The following is a 25400-nucleotide window of genomic DNA, read 5'->3' on the forward strand; positions in this document are numbered from 1 at the left end:
GTAATAAATTACGACTGCAGCATACATGTGGAACATTGACGACCTTCAGAGTGAATGCGCCCCTCTAATTGACACCTTCTTCACATGTAAGAGCTTATTCACCTTAACCTGACCTATCACTTGCCAGTTCATCTCTCCCACCACCAATTACTGTTTGTGGGAATAACTTTTAATGGTTCTCCAATGGTTATGTAAGACCATACAATAAATTCTTTGCCTCTGTGTGAGTTCACAATACACCGACTTGAACTCTGGTCTCCCACCACCTCTCTTTATTCTGCTATTATTCCAGGTCCAACACATCCCTTGGCTTCTCTTCCTTCTCCAATGCTGAGTCACTGTGCCTACCCATTTTTAAATGATGCTAAGTAAAATATAAAAAATGAAACCTGCTGGAAAATGCCCCCTTCCAAACCACACACTGATTAAAAAAAATATTCTAACACATGACAAAAAGATATGGTGATATTATTAAAATATAAGGAGGCCTTTAAAAATTAAAGAGAATAAAGCAAACACCCTGTAGGAAAGACTCTGGCAGGTAACAGAAACAGGGCACCAAATCAGATGTGTAAATGGCTGATAAACAAGTGTAAACCATTCAAAATTAAGTAATCAGTAATCAAAGTTACCAATTTTAAAAAGAAGTAGCATTTCCTGTCGTGATTGGCCAACTTTTTAAAAATAATAATTCTTAGTGTTGGCTATGGTATGAGAAAATAAATTCTCCTAATATTTTATGGGAATGAAAGTTGGCCTGATCTCTAGGGAAGGCAACTTGCAATGTAATTAAGGCAACATTATAACAAGCACCTCATTTATTACAATACTTGCACTCTTAAAAATTATCCTGAGGAAGCATCAAAGATTAAACAAAAATTTCTATGAAGGGTTACTTCTATTATACCAGTATTTATCATGTTATAAATTTGGAAACTGGTCTATAATTATTGAATTGGTTAAATAAATTATGTTATATAGAATGTGATAGAGCAATTAAAAATAGTGCAGAATTATGAGCACATACATGTAAAAATGGAAGTTAATCACATACTCTAACATATACAGAATATTTTTAATATAAGAAATATTGAGGGGTGCCTGGGTGGCTCAGTCAGTTAAGCATCTGACCCTTGGTTTTGGCTCAGATCATGATCTCAGGGTAGTGAGATCCAGCCCAGTGCTAGGCCCTCTCTCCCTTTACCCACCCCCCACCCCCCGGGCTAGCTGGCTGGCTCTCTCTCTCTCTCTCTCTCTCTCCCCCGCCCCCCACTGGCTCTCTAATAAAAAAAAAAAAAATAAGTTGTAAGAGTTTTTGCTTTGTACTTTTTTCACAAATTCCAAATTTATGTAACACACAGATATAGTTTTCATCATCAGATTCAAGGCATATATACCATGTCATTACTCAAGCAGCATCAATGCCCCAGATACATATTATTTAATCCATTTTATCTACCTTGGACATTTTTTAAATGTTATTTCATATTGATGAAAACTCAATAATGCACTCCCTCATGGCATGATCAGAATTATACCCATTCCATTCACAGGATGGATCCGCTTCAAGCTCATGAGGAGTACTGTATAGCTGGAAGGGAAGCCCACAGGTATTAACCTGATGCACAAAATCTGAGTGCCCAAAGCTAACTGTCCTCTCAAGTGTGCTGTCTATGTTTTCCACGGTGGCCAAGTAGAATATGCTCTATGGAAAATCCTGACACTTAAAGACTTCTTTCATCTTCATAAACCAATCAATAGGTCAAAAGATGTAGATGTCCTTCAGACGCAGAATGAGTCATCCTACATCAACAATCCATCGCCTCAATACCAGACCCCCTGCCCAGTCTTAAACTCTTCTATTTAGGGCCATAAGTAATTCTGAGGCAATGATTCAGATGTCATGGCTTTAATGGATGAGAACTGGGAGACCCTGTACTCCATTTCCTTGTGCCATTTCTCCATTAAAACCATGCTCTGAGTCATTTTCTAAAGGGCCCTAGAGAATTGGGCAATTCATTGAATTTGCTCTGCTGCATTAAAATAGCAGTCCATTGGGTACCACTTGTATTTCATTCCAGAGATCAGTGGAGCACTCTATTCAATGCAGAAGAAATTCAGTCATCCTTTTGCACCCGAGTTTGAGTCCGAGGTCAGTTTAAAATTTCACTCCCAAGCATGTGGTTATTTCTTTAGGACTAAGTCTTCTTTGGACACTGATCAAAACCGAGTCACAGAAAAAAAGGAAAGTGGTGCCATGGGTCCTACAGCATTTTCTGGAAAAGCTAGTACTTTTCAGAAGATTGAAATACAGTACTTCTCCTTTCATCCTATTCTTCAAAGTGATGAGACTTATGATTTCTACATGTGATGACTTCATAAAGAGTTGGAAATACAAGTTAAAGCTCAGTGAATGCCTTTAATATCAGTAGGACTGGTTTTGAGCTTGTAGCTGATTCGGTGACAGAATGAATTTGTTTGAGGCCAAAGGCATCATTTTATTTGCCTAAAGTAATGAAATATGCAAGACATTGGCCATGCCTGGAAGAAGCAATTGTGCCTCCCTAAGTGTTATTAACAGTGGCCCAAATGTACCTGCTGAAATCTTAGTATCTATTTAAATTAATACTCTGGATCATTCACACTATCTAAGCAGATCTTATCATTCCTTTTCTTTAGTCTGCTTTAGAAGGAAGACCAAATGTGAAGCAAAATGGACAACTTGAGCCAATCAAGAAATGTCTTAGAGATCAGCTGGTTTTCCAACAGTATACTCTTTCTTTTCAGCTAGTCTTGGGCTTGGCTTTGAGATTGAGAAAAGAAGTTATTCAAGGATGGAAGATTCTAGCCATGTACACTTAAACAACAACCAAGCGCCAGAGAGACATACATTATATTATCAGTTTTATCCTTTCCCTTCTGGCAAGCAGCTCTCAATAACCCATCTTTATTTCAGGGGAAATGGCCAAACCCAATTTCACAGGTAAAATAAAGTCCATTTTCACCACAGTGTAGCTATTTATAAACAGGATGCCCAGCCTTGAAATAGAAAGTGCTTTATCCTTACACAAAAGGTCAGAGACATCAGGCCTCAATATTGTTTTGTGTTCTGTTGGCAATAAAACATTTTCTCTCTTTGAAAACTTAAATGTTGAGCACCAGTTAGGAAAATTGCCAGTCTTGTCCTAGTTAACGGAGCTAAAATTTATTCCTAATATTTGTTCTCTTATAATTTAATAGGAGTCTAACAATATCCAACATCCTTTTAGCATTTTGCATCAAAGTATAATAAAAAGATACGGTAAAGGGGCTTTTAGCAGAGGATAAAAACTTTATGAGCATAAACTCTCTAGTTAAATGCTTGTGGATGCTTATTTAGCTGTTTTTCTTCATTAAATATGAATTATAGCTCTTTAATGCTGATTTGGAAATCAGGAAGGTTTAGTTTTACTCTACTGCTTTATATCCACAGGCAACATAAATCTATTTAAAAGCTGATTTAAGAAAGCAACTTGGGGAAGCAAATTGCTGGTGATTTGATCCCTTGAATTTTGCAGGCTACATAATCAGAATCAGGTTGTACTGAGTACCAAAAAGGTTCATTTGAACATGACTGAAAAAGACAATTATTCCTTAAAAGTCACAGGATCGGTAGTGGTGGAGCTCAGGGTTAAGTTGCAAAGCTCAACGCATGTTTTAGAAGCCAAACAAGGCCCCATCAGAGACAGAGAGGGTAAGGAGAAAGCCTAAGGTTTCTTTAAAAACATCCATATGTTGGTTTCTTCATTGGAAAATATTCAGTTAGTAAAACCACAACCCCAAATGCAACAATACATGTGAATTATAATTTTAATACTAAAAGCAAACCAATTTTGTTCATACAGAATTAAACTAATCGTTATAAATAGGACAAGATGTTATTCTCACATTCAGCCAAGTGGACTGTTTGAGATCAAAGCTATCCTCATTCACCAAGCTACTATTTCAAAGTCTTCCACAGGTCAAAGTAAAGAAATGGGGTACAGACATCACTATTTCCAGCTCACCCTACAGTAATTTATTATCCAAAGGGACATCAAGAATTGATGGAATTGAAAACTATTATATAGTATTGACAGTGTTGTTTTAATACTTCTCTCAATCTGTGGTGACACAAACTGATTTACTTCCCATTTGCCAGCAAGAGAAAAATTGACTTTCCTTGTGCTATGTACTAACACATACTCTCTCTCCCCACTTCCTCACTACAAGGCAAAAATCAACACACACACACACACACACACACAGAGATTTTTTTTTTCATCTTTCTTGTTCATTGCAGGATCATCAGCAACAGACTCTAGTACTTAAATTCATTCTTTTGACTTAACAACCATGTGTCTGGTTGCAGATCATACGACCCCATCAGTTTCAACTATTTAAACAAGCACATCCTATGACGCAGTGTCTGACAGCTTTTTGTTTGGCTTACACATAAATCCCCTTTGCCAACCCACGACAGCACAGGTAGATTTCAGTACATCTTTTTGGAAATAAGCAAAAGATAAACAGGCACATTTTCTTTTTTTATTATTATTATTATGTTATGTTAATCACCATACATTACATAACAGGCACATTTTCAAAGCCTTCCATTTTTTGACTAGTAAATCAGAGTCAATCATTCAGAATTAAGTCAGTATTTTTTGCTTTACATTTTTTTTTAACTTCGAAGGGGAAGGAAAAATTATACAGTTGTTCTTTCATCAAAAAATGGAACTTTTTAGCAAAGGCCAACTGCAGAACTCAAGCTGGAAAGGTGGTAAGAAAAACATGCAAACTTGTTAATGCAATTTTGTTACTGCACACTATGGCAATCTTATAATGAAATCACTATAGGTATATGAAAGAGTCTACTGAAAAGGGAACCACTCAGTAGGTGAAGTATGATGGTTACAGAAGTTATTTCAGGAAAAAAGTAATTGTCTCCTTTCTCTTCAATCTAAACCACTCTGGACATGTTTTAAAACAAATCCCAACCCATTTGAATGTCAGACACAGATGTTGTACTGACAGATTACTACTAACTTTAGGATAAGGAACAGAGAAACCAAGTTTGAGGCAACAGAGAAGTAGATGTGAAAACAGAAGGGTAGGGGTGCCTGGCTGGCTCAGTCAGTGGAGCCGTGACTCCTAATCTCTGGGTCAGGAGTTCAAGCCCTACATTTGGTGTACAGATTCAAGTTAATAAACTTAAAAAAAGGGGAGGCTGCTTAAGAAACCCCCCAAAAAACTTAATTATTACAATCGCTCAATATGGATAATAATTATACAGGTTAACTAAGTAACCAGTTCTTTGAAACTTCCCAAATTCTCCCCCAAAGAGTGGTTATTATGACGAATCCAAGTTAAAGAAGTTATCAAGTAGCTTAGCTAAGGTTCTAGCAGTCATACCTAAGGATTTTTTTCATAAACTGGAATAACTCAGTTGACTCAGGCAATGAAGTAAAGGATTTTTCACAACGGGGTCAATGGGTTGTGGAGGAAGAGGAAAGATATGCAGAATAGTCTCAGTCCCAGCATTTAGTGCACTGCTCTATTTATTTTTCTTTTCAGATAACTTTTTTTTTTCTTTTCAGATAACTCCCCCACCTTCCTTCACATCACCGTAAGGGTATTATCAATAAGTTCTCAAGAGAGAATGGGTTCTATCCACTGAATACTGTCTCTCATGATGTTCAGTCATACTCCTGACTCTTGTTGAGGCATCTCTACTCATGCCACTCTTGATTCAGATTCTTTCGTCCAAATCTTTGATTCCTTTTGGAAGAAAAATAAAACCAGCATGTGATCCATATATCGGCCTCCATTAAGGCACAGCTCAGAGGTTGCTGAACTAGTGTATTCGCTGATAGACCTAAGAGCTGTATTTGACTTCTATTCCCACTTTTTCCCACAAAGAACTTGAGTTAGCTTTGAAAGCTTACTATAATCTGGTCTTTCCTCAATTTCTAAAACATTCAACTGAACCTGAAATATGCTTATTTTTATACATGGATTATGTATATGTACTGTGCCATACAAAATGTCCTAATACTCTCCTGGAAGTTAATTCAGATCAGAAAAGGAAAGCACTAGTGTGGAAGTGAGTAGAGAATGAGGAAATATCCATGCCCATTCTAATAAAGACAGTGAACAAGAACAGGGCTGAATTTCACTTCCTTCTCCTGCTGTCCCCATTCCTTCCAAGTGAAAGATGTTGACCAGAGAATGTTAAGATCAGTTGGGAAACCAGAACCTTGCTAAGGATAGGACCTAAACTAGAAGCAGGAAAGGCCTAGCCAACCCCTATTAGCACTTAAATATTTCACAGTATCTTTGAGCCATCTTGGAAAATGAAGAATGCCCACTAAACCTATTACACTTAGTTCTTCTTGCCTCTTCCCGGTCACATCAATGCATTATGCATTACTGGAGTAAACAGAGAAACAAGTATTTTATAGTAAAGAGTCTTTTCGTTATTTCAAGACAAATATCCTCATGTTTTGAAAGTTATCATCAATTTAATTCAGCAAGTTCATGAAGTATCTACTATATACTATGTAGTAAAGTCCCTTCTGGAATAGAGTTTCAATAAACCTAGCATTTAATGTAGATAGGATACTACAAAAAGATAATTCAAATCCAGATCAAAGATACATAAACTTTCTAATAGGAGACCTAAATTAAGAACAAAAAATGCCAATTGCTGTATCATTGGAACAAGATAAGGCTCTTAAAGAAATACTAATAAATATCTGTAATCATTTAGAGTAGGGATTATTCAGTTGGAGGGGACAGCAAACCTAGATTTCAAAGACTTCTTCAAGGAGGGAATATTTGAAAAAGGAGGAAAGGATGAGCTCATAAGGAGACAGGAGATAAGAACCCTTGAATAAATATCCATGGAAGCACAAGGGCACAGGTCTGTTTTGTGTGGTTGAGTATTAGGGCCATCGACTGAACATTCCCATGACCTTTCTTAAGACATATGATAGGATCATACTCAGAAATTGGGCTTTACCACATAACTGACTTGGACCAGTGAAATGTTCACAGAACTAATAGTAATTTCTTCTAAGTAGAAGCTGTAAACACCAATTTGTGATCTACCACATTCTCATGCCCTTGCCTTGGAGATCTTGGGTGTATGCTCAGAAATGGATCCTCTGTCAGGCTGGGTCCATGAGTGACCATTAGAAACAAAAGTTTCAATTCATCTGTGATGGGCATATAGGGTGAGTGAGACATCAATTTTTGTTGCTATAAGATCCCCCCACAACCCACCAAAAATTCCATTGAAAGGTAAACATTTAGAAGGCATAAGAAGGAAAGAGAAAACAGTGAAGAATGGAAAAGATTTGTAAAAATAGAGAAAAATCACTATCATGAAAGCATGAAGGCAAATTTTCAAAAAGAAGGAAGTTTTGAACATCCAAGAGCTACTGATAGAGAGGAATCAGAAAGAGGTAGTAGAGAAGGATGAAGACTAAAATAAACCAGAAGTTGTATCTAAGAGGTCATCTAGGATCAAAGAAAGGAGAACGAAAGATCCAACAAGGAACAAGTCAAATAAGGAGAAACAGGGAGTCAGAAGGAACAGAACATGGAGATGACTCTGCCAAGAGTGATGAAGAGATATAATAAAAATAGATTGTGGGCAAAGGGAAGCATTTTTTATTTACTGTGTTTATAAAATAGAGAAAAGTATAAGCATAGTTCAAAGTAGGAGACAGAAATTGACTAAAGATACAAAATAAGAACTAAAGAGAGAAATATCCCAGGGAGTTAATAGGAGACATAAGTCAGGGAATGGGTTGCAGTGCTCACCTCAGAAGGGAGGTGGAGAAACAGAAGTTGAGGGATGTCTACTCAGGTGATCTTATTTTCTCATTAAAGTGAGAAGTCAGATTGTTCAGCAAAAGGCAGGAGGGAAGGGGCTTGCATGAGAAGGTTTAAAAGAGCCATTTCAGGGAATGCAATGGGGGGTCCATCAGTGATGGGAAGAAGACAACAGGAATGCAGGGTCAATCCTTTTTTTTTTTTTTTTTTAGGGTCAATCCTTCAAGGGCTGGTTCTATAATTGCACCACATATTGAGGATATAAGTCACTGCAGTAAATGCTCATCTACTCAGGGGCCTACCCATTCATCCCAGTGTCTAATCCAGTTTTAATATAAACTCAAGTAGCATCTGGAATTTGTTCAAAAATCCAAGTCTTTTCTTACCCAACTTGCCACTCTCCAGGAAGGATTCTGGGATTCTAGAGATCTAGTTAATTATTAAAGTTTTACACCACATTTGGTAAAATTTCATCCTTTAGGAAAACACGGAATTTTGTGGTATTTTACAGGTCAGTAAAGGGAGGCTGCCTGACTTCAAGTTTTCGTAAGTAATAAGTCATGCAGCTAAAAATGAATCTAAGTCTTTCTTCTCTAAGTCCAGAATAAGAAGCAGTATTTCTCCTAAATAAACACAGGAATTGATGGTGACCATGAACCATTCATTTAAAATATAAAAGGGGGAATGAGCCCCTTTTGGAAAATTTATGTAATAACTCAACATGAAAAATCCTTCCATCCTGAGGATCTCGGTGAGTCAGAATGGCACAGAGCCCGGTCTGCCTTATACCTGAACATGTCTCTTGGGCCACTCCACTGCAGACCTAAAATCCTTGATCTAATTGAAGTGAAACTCAAGTGAATTTTGTGTTGGAGCTACGGTGGGATAGCACTGGGGAAATGTGAACTTTCCTAACCCCTTCTTAGTTCTTAGTTGATGAACGCTAATAAAAACTGGCCCGACAGAGAAGAAGAAAGAAGAAAGAAAACACAATACCCAATAGAAAAAAAAAAAAACCCACCTTTCCCTTCCTACCTTCCAGTCATGATGCCTCAGTTTCATTAGGATTATGAAGAAAAATGAAATCTCTTCGAGCCTAATGCAAAATCGTGTGCCAGACTTGTTTATCCCTTTGCAGCAATATCAGGTGCCGCTCAGAAGAGGCAAGCAAAACAGCCTTTTGGAGTATATGAGGAAAATCATTCTCTAATTTTCTCAGATTTCAAATGAAATCTGTGGTTTGAAGCCATTGAAACAGAATTAAATGTGAAGGATAGAAGGGATTAATTTCATCAATTTCTTAAGTTGTTGATGGAACCATCTGGCAGTTTGAGAGATAACCATTAAAGTCTATACAAGAAAATTTCTTTCTGTAAGATTATAATGACTAAATATTATAACGGCAGGAGAATAAAAACTAATGCATATTTTATCATTGAAAACGAATGCTCTGGACTCTAAAGTCGTGGAATTTTGGCTCACTTTTTTTTTTATTCTTACGTTAATCCCCATACATTACATCATTAGTTTTAGATGTAGTGTTCCATGATTCATTGTGCATAACACCCAGTGCCCCATGCAGAATGTGCCCTCCTCAATACCCATCACCAGGCTAACCCATCCTCCCAACCGCCTCCCCTCTAGAACCCTCTTTGTTTTTCGGAGTCCATCGTCTCTCATGGTTCGTCTACCCCTCCGATTTCCTGCCCTTTATTCTTCCCCTCCTGCTACCTTTTTTTTTCTTAACATATATTGCATTATTTGTTTCAGAGATACAGATCTGAGATTCAACAGTCTTGCGCAAGTCACAGCGCTTACCAGAGCACATACCCTCCCCAGTGTCTATCACCCAGTCACCCCATAAAGGAAGCCAGCTAAGGGGAGATACGACCCTTCAAGAACCTCAGAGGTACAACTTCATGTGATCTTCACAGAGGGCTGCGAAAGAATATTCACCTGCACTTCTCTGAGGACACACTGTGATCCAGAGAAGTTGGTGACAACCGATGTCCAAGTCTAAACGGTACATACAAGGTTTGAATTAAGAGCATTCTTGCTCAAACACTATATGCCACCAAATTCCACTGCTGCCTATAGCAATCAACTCTGTGAAGCAGATGTAGGTGAGGACTAGGAACTTCATTTTAATTACCCACCTAGGTGTTTCTGGCCAATCTGAGAGTCACTGATTTGCCAAGTGTTTTCCAGAATATTCTCCCATTGTTTTCTCAATGAAGTCCTGACTTAACTTAATTATCACTATTTTAAGGAAGAGACAAGGTTCCATTTCAAGGTAATCCTTATACTTGGGTGTTCATCAGAATCCCCCAAGAAGCCAGGGAAACATGCAGATACCTTGGCCAAAAAAATTGTTCCCTCAGATTGGGCCCATGTATCCGTATTTTAATCAAGTCCCCAAGTGTTTCTGATATCTCTTTAAATCTGACCTCTAAAAATAGGGTGGTCTCCATCCAGAACAGGTGGTCAGATAGCCTTCTCAAACCCGAACAAGTGGGATTGATTTCCACCTCCAGCATGTGTGGGGTGCGCAGCTTCACACAAGTCATGCCCCCTCTTTATAAATCCATTTTTTTGCCTGAAAAATATCTACACCATAAAATTCTTGTGAGGACCAGTGAATCCCTATGTTCTAAAGAGAGTACCTGGCACATCCTCAATGCCAGTGATTATTCACGCAAGACTTCACTAAAAGTAGGACAGCTGGAGAGCTTTGGGATGCTTCCAGAGGCAAGTGCCCACTGCAAGCTCTTTCAAAGCAAGGCCACTTCCCACTGATGCCCACCAGGCCTCAGGAGACACATGAGCTGTCAGACAGGAACAGGGTTTTAAATACCTTAGCTGTGCACAAAGGAACGAATGGTTGTCGGCTGCTGGGGGTGACCCAACCATCATTTTTCAAGCACAGTCCCCCTTATATCTTCATCTCAGCTTCTCTGGAGGTGCCTCCCCTAACACCTCACCCAGTTCCTTCCACGGCTCATTCCCAACACACTGGCCACCTCTCTTAGGCAGTCTTGCCCAGGATGCTAGAAACTGCACAGGATAAACCATTTGACAAAGGTCACAAGGCCAGTAAGCAGATCACTGAGACTGCTGAGCCCCCAGAGCTCCCAGGTGAAATGTGGAACAGCCCTGCACGCCAAAAACAAGCAGAGACGGGAGAAAGGCCCAGACCACTACAGATGGGAAAGTGGCCATTTTAATAAACAAGGAAGCTTACTTACTGGGCTTGTCTGGGGGCGGGCCGCAAGATGAGATCTTCACCCCTGCCGCCCGAATCTCTAAGTTTATCCAGAAGCCCTCACTGTTTTCAGTCATATACCCTCCCGATGATCTCCACAACACATTGCTCCCGCAAGGCTGCGTCCTTGAAATCAGCCGTTAGCAAGATAATTGTAGGCAGCTGTGCCCAATCCAAGGCTAGGAGAGGCTTGGGGAGGAGCCTCTGACTGCCCGGGTCCAGCTCCGGGGTCAGCTCCTGGTCCAGTCCTCTCACTGACCTCCGCCAACAAACCCATATGCCGTCCTTTGCCCAGTTCGGCATCATTCCCACTCAGCTGTTCAGAGAACGTCTCTATGATATTCTACCAAGTGTCACCCAGGCCCCCCAACCCTCCTCATCCTCACCTCCGCCTCTGCTCTGCACAGACACTGCACTAGCTACCACGGGTCTGTAGCCTTGGTACCGGTACTGAAATTGCCTGCCCAGTTGGTGATGAGCTCTAACAGTCTCTCCAAAGTCCTGCCTCTCCATATTCCCACCCTCATCACCACTACGGCCATTCTCAGGCCGGCCACCCTCAGATTCCTGAAATCTCCAAAATGCACCCTTGAGCATCTAAAACTATTCTGTATCTTCTATGCCTCATTGTCTGCCTGGAACTGCTCCCCACATTGGCTTTGATCTACAGTGTTAACTCTCTTTCTTCAAAACATTAATAGGAGCCCTTAACAAATGACTCTGGAGACAAAGCACAGATCTCTATATTCCTTTTGGTGTTCAATCATGAATTTGTTTTGAATGAATCCATAAATGAACAATTCCTTTTGGTTGTCTGTGAGATTTTCCCAATATAAACCAGGAAGTGATTTGGAGCTTTTTAGAATAAATGATATCCAGGTCATACCAGAGTCAGCGACTAGCACATGGCAAATTTTACGGTACTCACAGACAGTGGCCACTAAAGATCACTGTATTTATTTATTCATAATTGAGTTAGTCAGTCATACATGCAGCAGACATCCTTTGAGTGCTTCTGGATGTCGGAAACTGGTCCTGACACAAGGGTGTGACCTTGAACAAAAGACATATCCTCTGCTCACGTGGGGCCTACATTCTAGTGAGAGGAACCCCAAATGGAAAGGAAACAATAAAAATACAATTTCTGTTACTTGTAAGAGATATAAAGAAAATAAAATATCATGATAGCAAGTGAATAGGGGAGCCTAATTTAAAATAAGTAGACAGGAAGAAGGTGGTATTTGAGCCGAGGCTTGAATGAGAAAGAACCACCGAAGCAAAGATTTTATTTTTGCACAGCCATGAGGAGGTATCTCAGGGAGAGGAAACACAAGTCTCCAGGTAGAAACAAATTTAAAGTCTTGGAGAAAAAGATAGGAGGCCTGGAGAGCTACATGATAATGAGCAAGGCTTGGAGTGGTCCAGAATGGAGTCCCAGAAATCAGGTGGCGGCAGACCCTTCAGCGGAGGCCTAGTGGGCTGGATCACAATTGTAAATTATACAGAGTTTAATGTGACAATGATCAGACTGAGTTGTTTTTTTTTTAAGATTTTATTTATTTATTTGACAGAGAGAGAGACAGTGAGAGAGGGAACACAAGCAGCGGGAGGTGGAGAGAGAGAAGCAGGCTTCCCGCGGAGCAGGGAGCCCGATGTGGGGCTCGATCCCAGGACCCTGGGATCATGACCTGAGACAAAGGCAGCCGCTTAACCGACTGAGCCACCCAGGTGCCCCTCAGACTGAGTTTTTAAAAAGAATATTAGGTCTCCTGTGTTTGTGGGGAATGAATAGAGAGCGTGGAGACGAGTCTGGAAGCCCAGAAGAGGCAGCTGCAGGAGTCTATGAGAGACACCATAGCCTGAATCCTGAGCAAACTAGAACAAGAAAGAGAACAGAACAAAAACAGCCTGGCTTTACGGTAGACATTGCTGCAGATCCTGCTTGTTTTGCCCAGATACTTGAAGGTAAGGCCACTCTGCACAAGAGCTCTCAAAAAGCCCTCATTCTTGGCCACCAACTTTTCTGAATCTTTTCAAGAAGAAACAACAATTGGATTTACAAGCTTGACCAGCTTGTGCTTCTAAGTGGCATTAGTTCCCCGCATGGAAATTAGCCCACCCTTGAACTTGGGACCCTCCTTGTAGTTTGTCATCTCACTGGCCCCAGGACACCTGCTTCCGTGTTTGTATAAAGTCGTTGTTTCAGCAAGGAGAGAGTCGTGACAGTACATTCTCTGTGCTGGGCACTCTGAGAGCAACGTGTGAGAAATGTGGTAATGGGCAGAGTCCTTGAGGTTGCTTAGGTCTGCAGCTGTGCCCATTTACCACTAGGTTTGAGTAAGAAATGATTCTGATCAAATTTCTTTAGACAAAAATCCCTCTCTTCTGGCAGCAATGACTTTTTTCTGAACTATCATCCACCTAACAACATTTTAGCTAAATTGGAGTACAAACTTCTAAGTAGTATCGATGTCACGACCTAGAGTAAACATATCAACTTATTAATGTGCTTTGGTAAGTAACGGGGATTAATAATGTGATGGCTGAAAGTGATATTATGTCCAGTTTAGGGTTCTCTTTCGCCTTCTTCCTCTTCCCTTCTACTAACTACTACTTACTAGCCAAAAAAAGGATGCAGTGAACATTCTTTGAAATTTGCAGGATTCCACAAGAGGACAACCTGATATGAAGGTCTGGTGACAGTAAGAGTCACTTTTGAAATCTGCAATGCAGTCATGCTGATACTCAGAGAGTTCTAGAGAAGATGATAAGGAAATGATGTAAAAATGCACACTAAAACTTGTACCCAAAAATATGCTGCCTGTTTAATTCAAATGAAAGCAAATTAGATGTTTGTGAAAGAAGCTTAAATGGCATAGCAAAAAGAGATGAAGGTGGGAAAAGTTGATTGAATATTAACATAGGAGTTTTAGATTATTTGTTTACCTGCTTAAGAGACTCATTTATGCCTGAAATTAAAAAATATTTTACGTAAAAAGATAATTGTCTACAATTGAGAATAAACTATTTCAGAATTCTCAATGGGAAGTAAAGAAGCCTTTGCCAAAAATGGAGAAAAAATTAATATTGAAGGAACTTCAGAATGTCATGTGAATATTCAATATTTTGTTCTATTTTCATTCAATCATTCATTTTTTCTTTCCTTTTTGGGAGGGGCAGTGGGGGCAGAGGGAGAGAGAGAATCTTAAGCAGACTCTATGCCCAGAGCGGGCTCAATCAGGGCTTGATCTCATAATCCTGAGATCATGACCTAAGCCAAAAGCAAGAGTCGGATACTTAACCAACTGAGCCACCCAGGTGCCCCAATCATTCATTTTTTTTTTAATGGTAAAATGTCCAACAATGTACGTTAGTAAAACTGGTTAGGCATCAATTATAAATAATTGTATTGTTTAGGGCACCTGGGTGGCTCAGATGGTTAAGCGTCTGCCTTCAGCTCAGGTCATGATCTCAGGGTCCTGGGATCGAGTCCCGCATCGGGCTCCCTGCTTGGCGGGGAGCCTGCTTCTCCCTCTCCCCCTACTGTTCCCCCTGCTTGTGCTCTCTCGCTCTCTCTGTCAAATAAATAAATAAAATCTTTAAAAAACAATAATAATTGTATTGTTTATTCTTTACTACAGAATATAGGGAGAAGATCTAACTAGAGGCGGGGAATCTCAGAAACGTATTTACAAATATGCTTCTCAAAAGTTTGAAAAGATCCTCAAGTTAGGAATATGAATCATGAAATTCTACAAGATATGGCAAAATATCAACATATAAAATTTAAAGCAGTTGTAATACTGGGAGATAGCAGTCTCTTTCATGAGCTATTCATTCATACATTCATTTTCCCATTCATTCATGTGTGCCCGGGTGTAGGGATCACAATGGGCAAAGCATGGTCCTGGATCCTGAGATCACAGAAAGGAATGAGATGAGAAAGATGAGATGAGAAATTCCCCGTCAAGGGTCTTTCTGTCTACGGGAGTTGTCCTTAACATATGAACACACACACACACACAAAATCTATAAATTCTTTCAGAGTGCTCTCAAAATCTCTAAAACCCATCCATGGAATAATATGCTAATTGTATCCTGGTCAAGAAATTACAAATCTGAAGAGAAAAAGGGCAAGATGCTACCCGCCCACCAACTCCACACTCCAATGCTCCACAGAGTACTTGACTGACCTAGACTCGAGTTTCAAACAAACACAAGTGGATCAGCTTTGTTTGTCTACTGGGTACAAGAAGGAATAAATACTACCAGGCAAGGAAATCATCCTCCCAGCCAAAGACCCAGAGGTCCCACTGAGCTGTCCAAGATTCTGACTTCCCATGGGTCAGCTGGGTACCTAGACTAACTACGCTTACGCACACCCATACTTTTAAAGTCAGCTAGCTGCCCCAAAACTGAGCTTGCACAACCCTAAATGCCTTAGAGCATTTTCTGTGTGAAGATAAAATACCAATACCTTTACAAAATGAGCTATCCCATGCTGGGGGTGAGCCTGAGTATGAAATCTGCACTCTTTTTCATCTGTTAGTAGAGTTTAACCTGTGGATGCATAGTGTTTGTTTGGGGGGGGTGGAGACACGCGTGTGCACGTAGGGCAGGGGAACATCTTTTTTAAATAAATGAAATTAGTCTCAATTACAAAGGTATAAATCCATTATTTTTTTATCTTCACCTTTGAACAGTACAGAAGATAAAATACTACACTAATCACTGATGCCACATTCTTTAATACATGCATTCCTGTCTTAGCCTGCTCAAGCTGCTCTAACAAAATACCACAGGCCAGTAGCTTATTTCTTATTTCTCACAGTTCTGGGGGCTGAAAGTCTGAGATCAATGTGCCAGTATGGCCAGGTAAGGACTTTCTTTGGGGTTGTAGACTTCTCATTGCATCCTCACATGGTGGAAGGGGGAGGGAGTTCTGTGGGGTGTCTTTCAGAAGCGCATCAATCCCATTCACCAGGGATTGATCCTTACCCCCCAGAGGCCCCACCTATTAATACCATCACCTTTGGGAGCTAAAATTTCAACATGTCAACTTGGAGAGAGGGAGTACCAACAATAAGATATAGCAATTCCCTCCTATCTCCCAAGGATACAGTCTTATTAATTTATAATAAATTAACAAAATTTCTATTTGATTTCTGATTTTAAAATAGCTCAGTAAACTAATAATACACATATAGTTGGATAACACCGACATGAATAATATCCTTAAGCAAATAATTGACTTCAAAAAGATAGCCATAACACAGTATTATGTTAACAAATGTTGGAATTTCCAGTTAATGCACTAGAACAAGAAAATATGAAAACAAAACAAAACAAAATCAGAAAGAAAGATAAAATATCATCATTATTTATAGATATTCACGAGGCTCTTTGTGGATACAGAAATGACAAATGAAAATAATTAAATCAATAGGAGAGTTCAATAAGGCAGCCTGTTGAAATTACATATGTTCAAATCAACCACTTCCCGAGGTGCCTATTAATCAGGACATACAATGAAAACTATCACTAATAAAAATCTGTACATAGGTCTAAGATAAAGTAAAAATCATAAAGTCCAGCAAATACAAAGAAAACTACAAAAACATACTGACTAATGCAAAAAAAGTGACTTAATTCAGCACTATTCTATGATACTGAATAGCAAAACTAATTTCTATATATTATAGAAATGTAAATTCTCCAAATGTTAATCTATAACTTTAAATGCAATTCCAGTAAAACTTTCAACAGTACTGTAATTTGATGGAGCTTCTTCTGCAAAAAATAAAATGAATTATTAAACTCTTTAGAAAAATAAATAAGGAAGAAATTGCCTTATTAGATACTAAAAGCTACCATAAAAATACAATAAAGAAAACCTGCAAGTTATCAGATTATATACAGAAAGCTAGGTTAATAGGCCTTTTCAAATGCCTTGTGTGAAATATCACATGGATTAAAGAGTTAAACAGAAAATGAGCAGGTGTAAAGAAAATTTTTTAAAAATCAATGAATATGTATCTAATTTGGGGACAGGGAAAGGCTTTCTAAATCAACATGTAAAGTCAAAATTTACACATGGTTATTAATAATTTTGATGGCATAAATTTAAATTTGCCATTATAAAAGAAGCATAGACAATATTAAGTGGTATGAGCCCAAACAAGACATGTATCTTCCAACATGTGACAGACAAGCGCTAATATTCTTAGTCCATAAATAGTAGTAAACATCCTAATAACAAAGTGATGATGTACATGAATAAGAAATTTACAAAAGAAGGAAAACAAATAGCAAATTAGCATATTAGAAGTATCCAATCACAACCGTATTCCAAAATATAAAAGGAGATACAATTTCATCCATTCTTCTAACAGCTATTTATTAGACAGTTATGATGTACCAGGAATCCTTTAGGTAATTGGTTCTTGATGTATGGTCCCTGGACCAACAGCATTGGCGCCATTTGGGAACTTAGTAGAAATGCAAATTCTTGGATCTTACAATATACTTTTGAATCAGAAACTCTAGTAGTGGGGTCCAACAAAGTGTGATTCAATAAGCCCTCCAGGTCATTCAGCTGACACTTAGGTGTGAGACCCTCCTATTTAGGTGAATAAAACAAACAAACATCTGTTTTCTCGAGGAACTTTATTCTGGGGGAGGGAGGTAGGACAGACTATACGCAAGTAACAAAATGAGTGAATGATAGATTTTGATCAGAGTAACGGAAAAAGCATGGGAGGAAGAGATTGGGAGTGTCAGAACAAGGATCAACCTATACTTTAAAATAAGGTGCTCAGGGGGCGCCTGGGTGGCTCAGTCGTTAAGCGTCTGCCTTCGGCTCAGGTCATGGTCCCGGGGTCCTGGGATCGAGCCCCACATTGGGCTCTCTGCTCCACGGGAAGCCTGCTTCTCCCTCTCCCACTCCCCCTGCTTGTGTTCCCTCTCTGCCTGTCTCTCTCTGTCAAATAAATAAAATCTTAAAAAATAATAATAATAAAATAAAATAAGGTGCTCAGGGTAGATGTCATTGAAAATGCAACTTTTGAGCCAATGGTTTGATAAAGTTGAGGGGTTTAGCTACCTGGAAAGCTATCTGGAAAGAAGAGCATTCCAGACAGACGAACAACCAGTGCAGATGTCATTCTGTGTTTGGGGATTCTTTTTTTTTTTTTTTTTTTTTTTTATTTATTTGACAGAGAAAGACACAGTGAGAGAGGGAACACAAATGGGGAGTGGGAGAGGGAGAAGCAGACTCCCTGCCGAGCAGGGAGCCCGATGCGAGACTCGATCCCGGGACTCCAGGATCATGACCTGAGCCGAAGGCAGTCGCTTAACCAACTGAGCCACCCAGGTGCCCTGTGTTTGGGGATTCTTAAAAAACGTCATAAAAAGCAGAGCGAGAACAGATAAGACCACCAGAGAGAAGATCAGAAAGATCATGGTCCAGAGGCCAAACCATATAAGGCTTACAAATGATTGAAAGGACTGGCTTTACTCTCAATAAAATGGGATACCACTTTAGGTTTGTGAGTAGAGGTGTGGCGGCATAACCTTTCTTGTAATTCCCTCTGGTTACTATGTTCAAGATAGACTACTGGGGGCATGGGCAGGAGGGTGTAAACTCAGGATTGCAAAAGAAGCAATCAAAGGAGAGATAAGCATACAAATATTACAACAAAACTCAGGAGAGCCAGGCCATGGACTATCGGAGTAACCCAGGTGAGAAATGCCGGTTGTTTAAATGTAGATGGTAACAGTGAGGTGGTGACTGGATATGAGTTATAAGAAAAACCCAAGATAGAACAGTGACTCCAAGGGTTTTAACATGAGCAACTAAAAAGACAGAGCTGTCATCAACTGAGATATAAAAGCCTGCAGGTAAAAAAGGTATCTGGAGAAGGATTAGTTCAGTTATGGACATCCAGAGTTTGAGAGGTTTGCTGGACATTGAGACATGTAATAGGAAAATGCATAGTTCATTAGAAGGGTCTGGACCTAATGCTAGCAAGAAAGGTTTAGGGGCCTTTACTCCTGGCTGGTGATTATAACTAGTCATAAGCTTGCAGAGAAAGTTATCTTTGTTTGCTGTTTCTTTAGTTTTCTAGGCTAGCGTTAGTTATTCTTCAATAGCAAAGGAATACATGGTGCAACCAGCAAAGAAGAGTGTTATAGGAGCAAAACCGACAGTGTGTTACTGTGGAAGCCACGTAAAGAAGGCATGTCAAAGAAGAACGATCGATTATATCACATGCCACCAATAGGCCAAATCCAAGTGGACTGAGAATGAATTACTGGGCTCTTCTGTGGGCTGGTCCCTGGTGGTCCTTACAAAAGCAGATTTTATGGAATGGTGGGAAAGAGTTGGACCAGATGGACTGAAGAAAGAAGGGAGGAACAGGATGAGAGACCACATGTATACACAGCCTGTTTAAGGGATTTTGCTATAAAGGGGAGCAAAGAAATGGGGTGTTATCTGGTGGGGAAAAAAGGAATGAAGAATTTTTTTAATATTGGAAAAATTACAGGATTAGTGTATTCTTAAAGGGATAATCCCACAGAGAGGGGGAGATGTATGATGCGGGAGAGAGAATTGTTGTTGCAATGTTCTAGAGTATGTGAGACAGGACAGATTTGGGGCCCAAATTTAAGGGTCCATGCTTTACAAAGCAACTCAGATGGTTCACGTTCTGGGAAGTAAGAAGGCAGCATGTGGTGCTGGGAGGCTGTGGAGTTATCTCTTCTGATCCTTTCAACTTTTCTCAGGAAAGTAGGAAGCAAGGACATCTGGAAAGGGAGTAGAGCTTGGAGGTTTGAGGATCGAGAAGTGCAAGATGGGGAAGGAAAGTGGGCAGAGTGCTGGGTCCAGGCAGGGGCATGGGAGGTTTGCACCCAGTGAGAAAGGCGACAGAGTTGTGTTTTTGTGTTTTGTTTGGTGTTTTTTCTAGCCATATTCCTCCTCACAGGTGCAGGGACACGGTGGGAGTTGGGTTTTCCTGGACTGTAGTTTGGCCAAATGAGTCTGATAAAGCAAAGAGAGGTTCAAGGGCATCAGGCATCTTTCCAAAGGGAGGATGATCACAGCTGACCGTGAAGTTTACTTGAAAAGAAGAACACCGAGACAGGTCCAGGCAGACAACTCCATGCTATAGGAACAACTTGAACTTGACCCTGCTTTTATAGGAGCTAGTATTGGAGAATAAATATTTATTCATTTTCTTTCCAGCAGAGAACAATAATATATTATTCCTATCAAGAACCTATTATCCCTAACCTTCACAGAATCCATTTTGAAACACCACCCCTGGTTTATGATATGCATTTATTTCCAGTGATACTCCTCCATGCAAAAGAAGCAATCAAAGGAGAGATAAGCATACAAATATTACAACAGAAGAATTGCTCTTTTTAAAATCAGCCACCCTCAATTTCCGGAAGGCATTATGAAAAATATAATGTTATAGGGAATAAAGTTTATTTTGGCAGATAGTGTTAAACAAAATTAAAGTTGCATACATTAGTAACATAACTCAACATCCTTAATTTGGTATAAGTGTGACACATTTTCCTGTTTTCCTGTGTTCTGCTAAATCACCATAACCTAAACTGCTTTATAAAACTGTTATGTTGAAATTTAGCTTTACTGTTTTCGCTTACGCTCTGATTCCAAACAAAACTTTTCATAAGCTTCTTCTATCTCTGGGTCCATCTCATCATCAATATCATCCAAGTATGGATCACCAGCCCCTGATAAATTTGTCCCTTCTCCTCATTCAGAATGGAGTAATACTCACTGATGTTCTTTCCCTAAAGGTAACGTTGTCCTTTTCTTCTCCATGACTCCAATCTTATTTTTACCAGCCAAGTTGGTAACAGAAGTTCTGATCACTTTTTTTTTTCCTTCATTGCACACTGAGATCACAAGAAAACTGTCCCACCGCATAAATACACGTCAGTGTCTAATGTCATCCCTTCTTATAGTTACCACGACCACAGGCTTAGTTACACGTAATATGGCCGCAGTTCACATACACCCACCTGTGGAGTAAAAGCAGCTCATCCCCCCAAGGGGGAAGCTGACTCGGAGTAATAGGGCAATGTTCACACTATGCCAAAGTGTTATCAGAATTATCTTATCATCGGACTTTAAAAAACATTTTTGCGCATTATCTTTCAGAAAGCTATGATCTTATGTCAGAGAGGTAGATAGATAAATGAGAGCTTCCTGCCTCCTGGAATTGCAATTCAATCCTTTTGAAGTTTTTATGTTGGCTTCTTTTTCTCTTTCCAACTAGACAATCCCTTATGCCCATATGTGTTTATGGCACAAATCTATTTGTGTATAATGGGTCCCTCTGTTCCACTATAACACCACATATGTTAGATGCCAATGCCTGTGTGTGCAGGAGGGATTTTGTGAACTGGACTATAACTAAAAAGAACATGCACGCTGAGTCCAGGATGAAGAAAAAAAAAATCCTCATTGTCGAAAAGGAAACCATCATCTCTACATTGCATTTTCTTTCTCTTCACCTAGGAAAATCGGAACAAAACTGGAGACAACGTTTTGGTTCTGGAGCTGGTGAAAAGGAACATAGGGAGTTTCATAAGCTGGCTCTTTTCGAATCACAGATATTACTCCGTTCTCCTTTGTTACTGTGACTTAACATGCTAAAGGAAATAAAATCAAAACATTATAAAAGTTAAAAAAATAAAATAAAATCTAACGGGCTTCTCTTTTTTCTGCCGAAGGGAAGAGGAGTCCTTCGGGACAAAGCTGACTCTGTGGAGCCTGGGACAACGGAGCGATCAAGCACCATGATGAACATTCACAACACTGTTACTACACAGCTGATTGGGGTGGAAGCCAATTTCAAGGGTAAGATGTAGGTTTGGGATTTATGCCTTGTATAAAATATAATAAACTTTCATTATTTCTGTTGAGTCATAGGATTTTAATCTTTTCTAATTAGATGTGATTACTATTCTTTCTCGCAGCAGGATGGCATCGAAGCATAAAAAACATAAGGCACCACGTATATAAGGGGGGAAAATACAAAAAGGAAAAATACAGACATCAGTAGTAAATAAGAGCGCTTTTTTGTTCTCGGGTGACTGTGGCCATCCCCTCGGTGGGAAAAATGGACACAGTGACAAAGCATGGGAAGGTAATTATTATCTTTTTCAAATATTCTTTTACAACATGTGGATCCCGGTCCAAGGAGAGAAATAATTTCCATGTGGAGAACACAATTTTAATGTCAGAATTGGCGGATTTTAATTAGGGTAATTCAGCTCATCAGAATAAATTGTCTTCTAAATATTATGAATAATGTACTTTGCCACCAAATAATCTTTCTTCTATCTGTACCTTCTGGTAAACTAAAACCAGGCTTTTGTATAGAAATCAAAGAAGATACCTTCCAAATCCAAAAGAACAGAAGATGCATGGTTCCAACAGCAGTGTTGAGTGTTGTTCCTGTAAAGATCCATCAGAGAAGCAAAAATGTACAAGAAAGATTCCAGATGCCCTCATCCTCCACTGAGGAAAGTGTTTATCAAAATTATTTCTTCGTGTAGAGAAATCTTTACACATTTTTTCTTGTGCATGTGAGCTCTTCAGCGAGCACTTTTTCCCCATGTAGCTTCTGCAAAATCAGTTGTTAAGTAGATAATTGGCAAAATCAGGTTCAAACAACACAAATGTAACGAGTTCTTTCACAATTACACAGTCTACTTGTCATACGAATCATACAATTCTTTGGGGGAAAACAATCTGTTTTGATACCCAGATGAACTACTTAAGCTGTCTACACTGATCAAATCAACTGGTAAGTGTTCATTTTAATTCTCTTCTTTCCTCTTCACTTTATATTATGCCAGCAGAAAAAAAAAAGTTAATAAAACAAGATAATAGGTGTTACTAATTAAAATTATAAAGATTCACCTTTTAGGGGCACCTGGGTGTCTCAGTCATTAAGCATCTGCCTTCGGCTCAGGTCATGGTCCCAGGGTCCTAGGATCGAGCCCCACATCGGGCTCCCTGCTCAGTGGGAAGCCTGCTTCTCCCTCTCCCACTCCCCCTGCTTGTGTTCCCTCTCTCTCTGTGACTCTCTGTCAAATGTATAAATAAAAAATCTTTAAAAAAAATATTCACCTTTTAAATGCTGTTTTATGTGGTTCAATCTGCAAGACATGAAATTGGAAAGTTTTATACAAATACATTGCCCACCATAAAGGAATTCCCCAGGTCATCATTTTATTTCCAAATTTATGGCTGCCAAACTTAGATAAATCCTGGACAGGCCACAAAGATTACCCAGATTACCAAAGTTTTCCTAATTGGCAATTCATAACTTCAGCTGCTCTGAACAAAAACCTATCGCCCATTGAAATGTTGACATTTTCTGCCTCATTAAAATCTTCTGCAATATTCCGTGTGAATATATTGTTCAGTTAGCCATTATTTCTGAAGATATACAAAGAGGTGATAAATGATTAGGACGCCAAATACAATTTGTGGTGTCAAAGCAAGCCTATTTATACTGTATCCAGTATATTCATTATTAGACAATATTGGGCTCAATATCATGATGGTCAAGAAGAGTTTTCTATCCGGGCGCCTGGGTGGCTCAGTCGTTGGGCGTCTGCCTTTGGCTCAGGTCATGATCCCAGGGTCCTGGGATCGAGTCCCACATCGGGCTCCCTGCTCTGCAGAAAGCCTGCTTCTCCCTCTCCCACTCCCCCTGCTTGTGTTCCTGCTCTCGCTATGTCTCTCTCTGTCAAAAAAATAAATTAAAAAAAAAATCTAAAAAAAAAAAAAATTAAAAATAAAGAAGAGTTTTCTATCCCATATACATTTTGTACCTTAAAATGTAATTTTGTTAGGGTTTTGGTTTTCCCTTGAAATTATCATTGTTCTCTTAATATATTTTCATAATTACTAAAGCATTTTAAGAATTTTTTTTCAAGTTAGCTCCAGGCCCAATGGGGGTCTTGAACTCATGACCCCAACCAAGAATAAGAGTCTCATGCTTTACTGACTGAGCCAGCCAAGCTCCTCCATTTTAAGGATTTTCTATAACCAAATTAAAAGATCTCTTACAAATCCCTTGATAGAATTTTAGTGAGTTAGATATAACTTACTTTTTGGGGGCAAAATTTGTACGATAATCACTGCTTACATCTTCTATGCATCAGCCATGTGGATCTCAGCCATGTAAGATCACTGTAGAGATAGATTTGCATAGAAGATACAGATTGTCTGGGTGTCTCAGTGGGTTGAGTGTCTGAGTCTTGGTTTCCACCCTGGTCATGATCTTGTGGGTCGTGGGATCGAGCCCTGAGTTGGGCTCCACTCTCAGCAGGGAGTCTCCTGAAGATTCTCTGTCCTTCCCCCCAGCTTGCACACACTCACGCTCTCTCTCTCTCTCTAAAATAAATAAATCTTGGGATGCCTGGGTGGCTCAGTAGGTTAAGCATCTGCCTTCGGCTCAGATCATGATCCCAGGGTCCTGGGATCAAGTCCCATGGGCTCCTTGCTCATCAGGGAGCTTGCTACTCCGTCTGCCTGCTGCTCCCCCCGCTTATGCTCTCGCTCTCTCTCTCTGACAAATAAATAAATAAAATTTTAAAATAAGATAAAATAAATCTTTAAAAAAAAAGAAGATATAGATCACTAAATAGTAATTTCTGGATTTGGGGTCTATGCCATAAAATTTAAGAGAGAATTTCCCAGGAAAAGGAATTACAATTAATGAGAGTCTTACTCATACAACTCCAATCTGTTTTTATCTATTAAAAACAAATATTTCATTACATACCAATTAATAAAATCAACAGAAATGATTTGCATTTTGTAGAGAAGTGTCTGCTTTCAGCTGCCATAAACCCACAGCCCACAGTGTGATGCATATGGTATAAAGGTAAAATATGTCCAAAATATTTAAGGTTTGTATAGGGAGGGTTTTTTCCTGATGATTAAAATACTACAATTGTTATAATGTCATAGGGCACATAGAAGCATAACACATTCCATATTTACATAGTATGTTTAGGGCAGTTATAAAGATTTCTGGCAGTCTTGGACAATGTTCCACATTCCCTAATGTTTCATTTCACTAATTTCTGTTCTTCTTTAATAGCAACAATAACATGATAATTTTTGCCATCATATATATATTTGTCACTTTTATTTTTTTCCACCATGTCCTTGGGGTGCCTTTATCCAATCGCCTTTGGAGAGGTTAATGCAGTACTC

This window comes from Mirounga angustirostris, unplaced genomic scaffold (assembly GCF_029215605.1).
Source record: "Mirounga angustirostris isolate CCGP_5_RB_7025 unplaced genomic scaffold, mMirAng1.0.hap1 SCAF_7, whole genome shotgun sequence".
NCBI lineage: Eukaryota > Metazoa > Chordata > Mammalia > Carnivora > Phocidae > Mirounga > Mirounga angustirostris.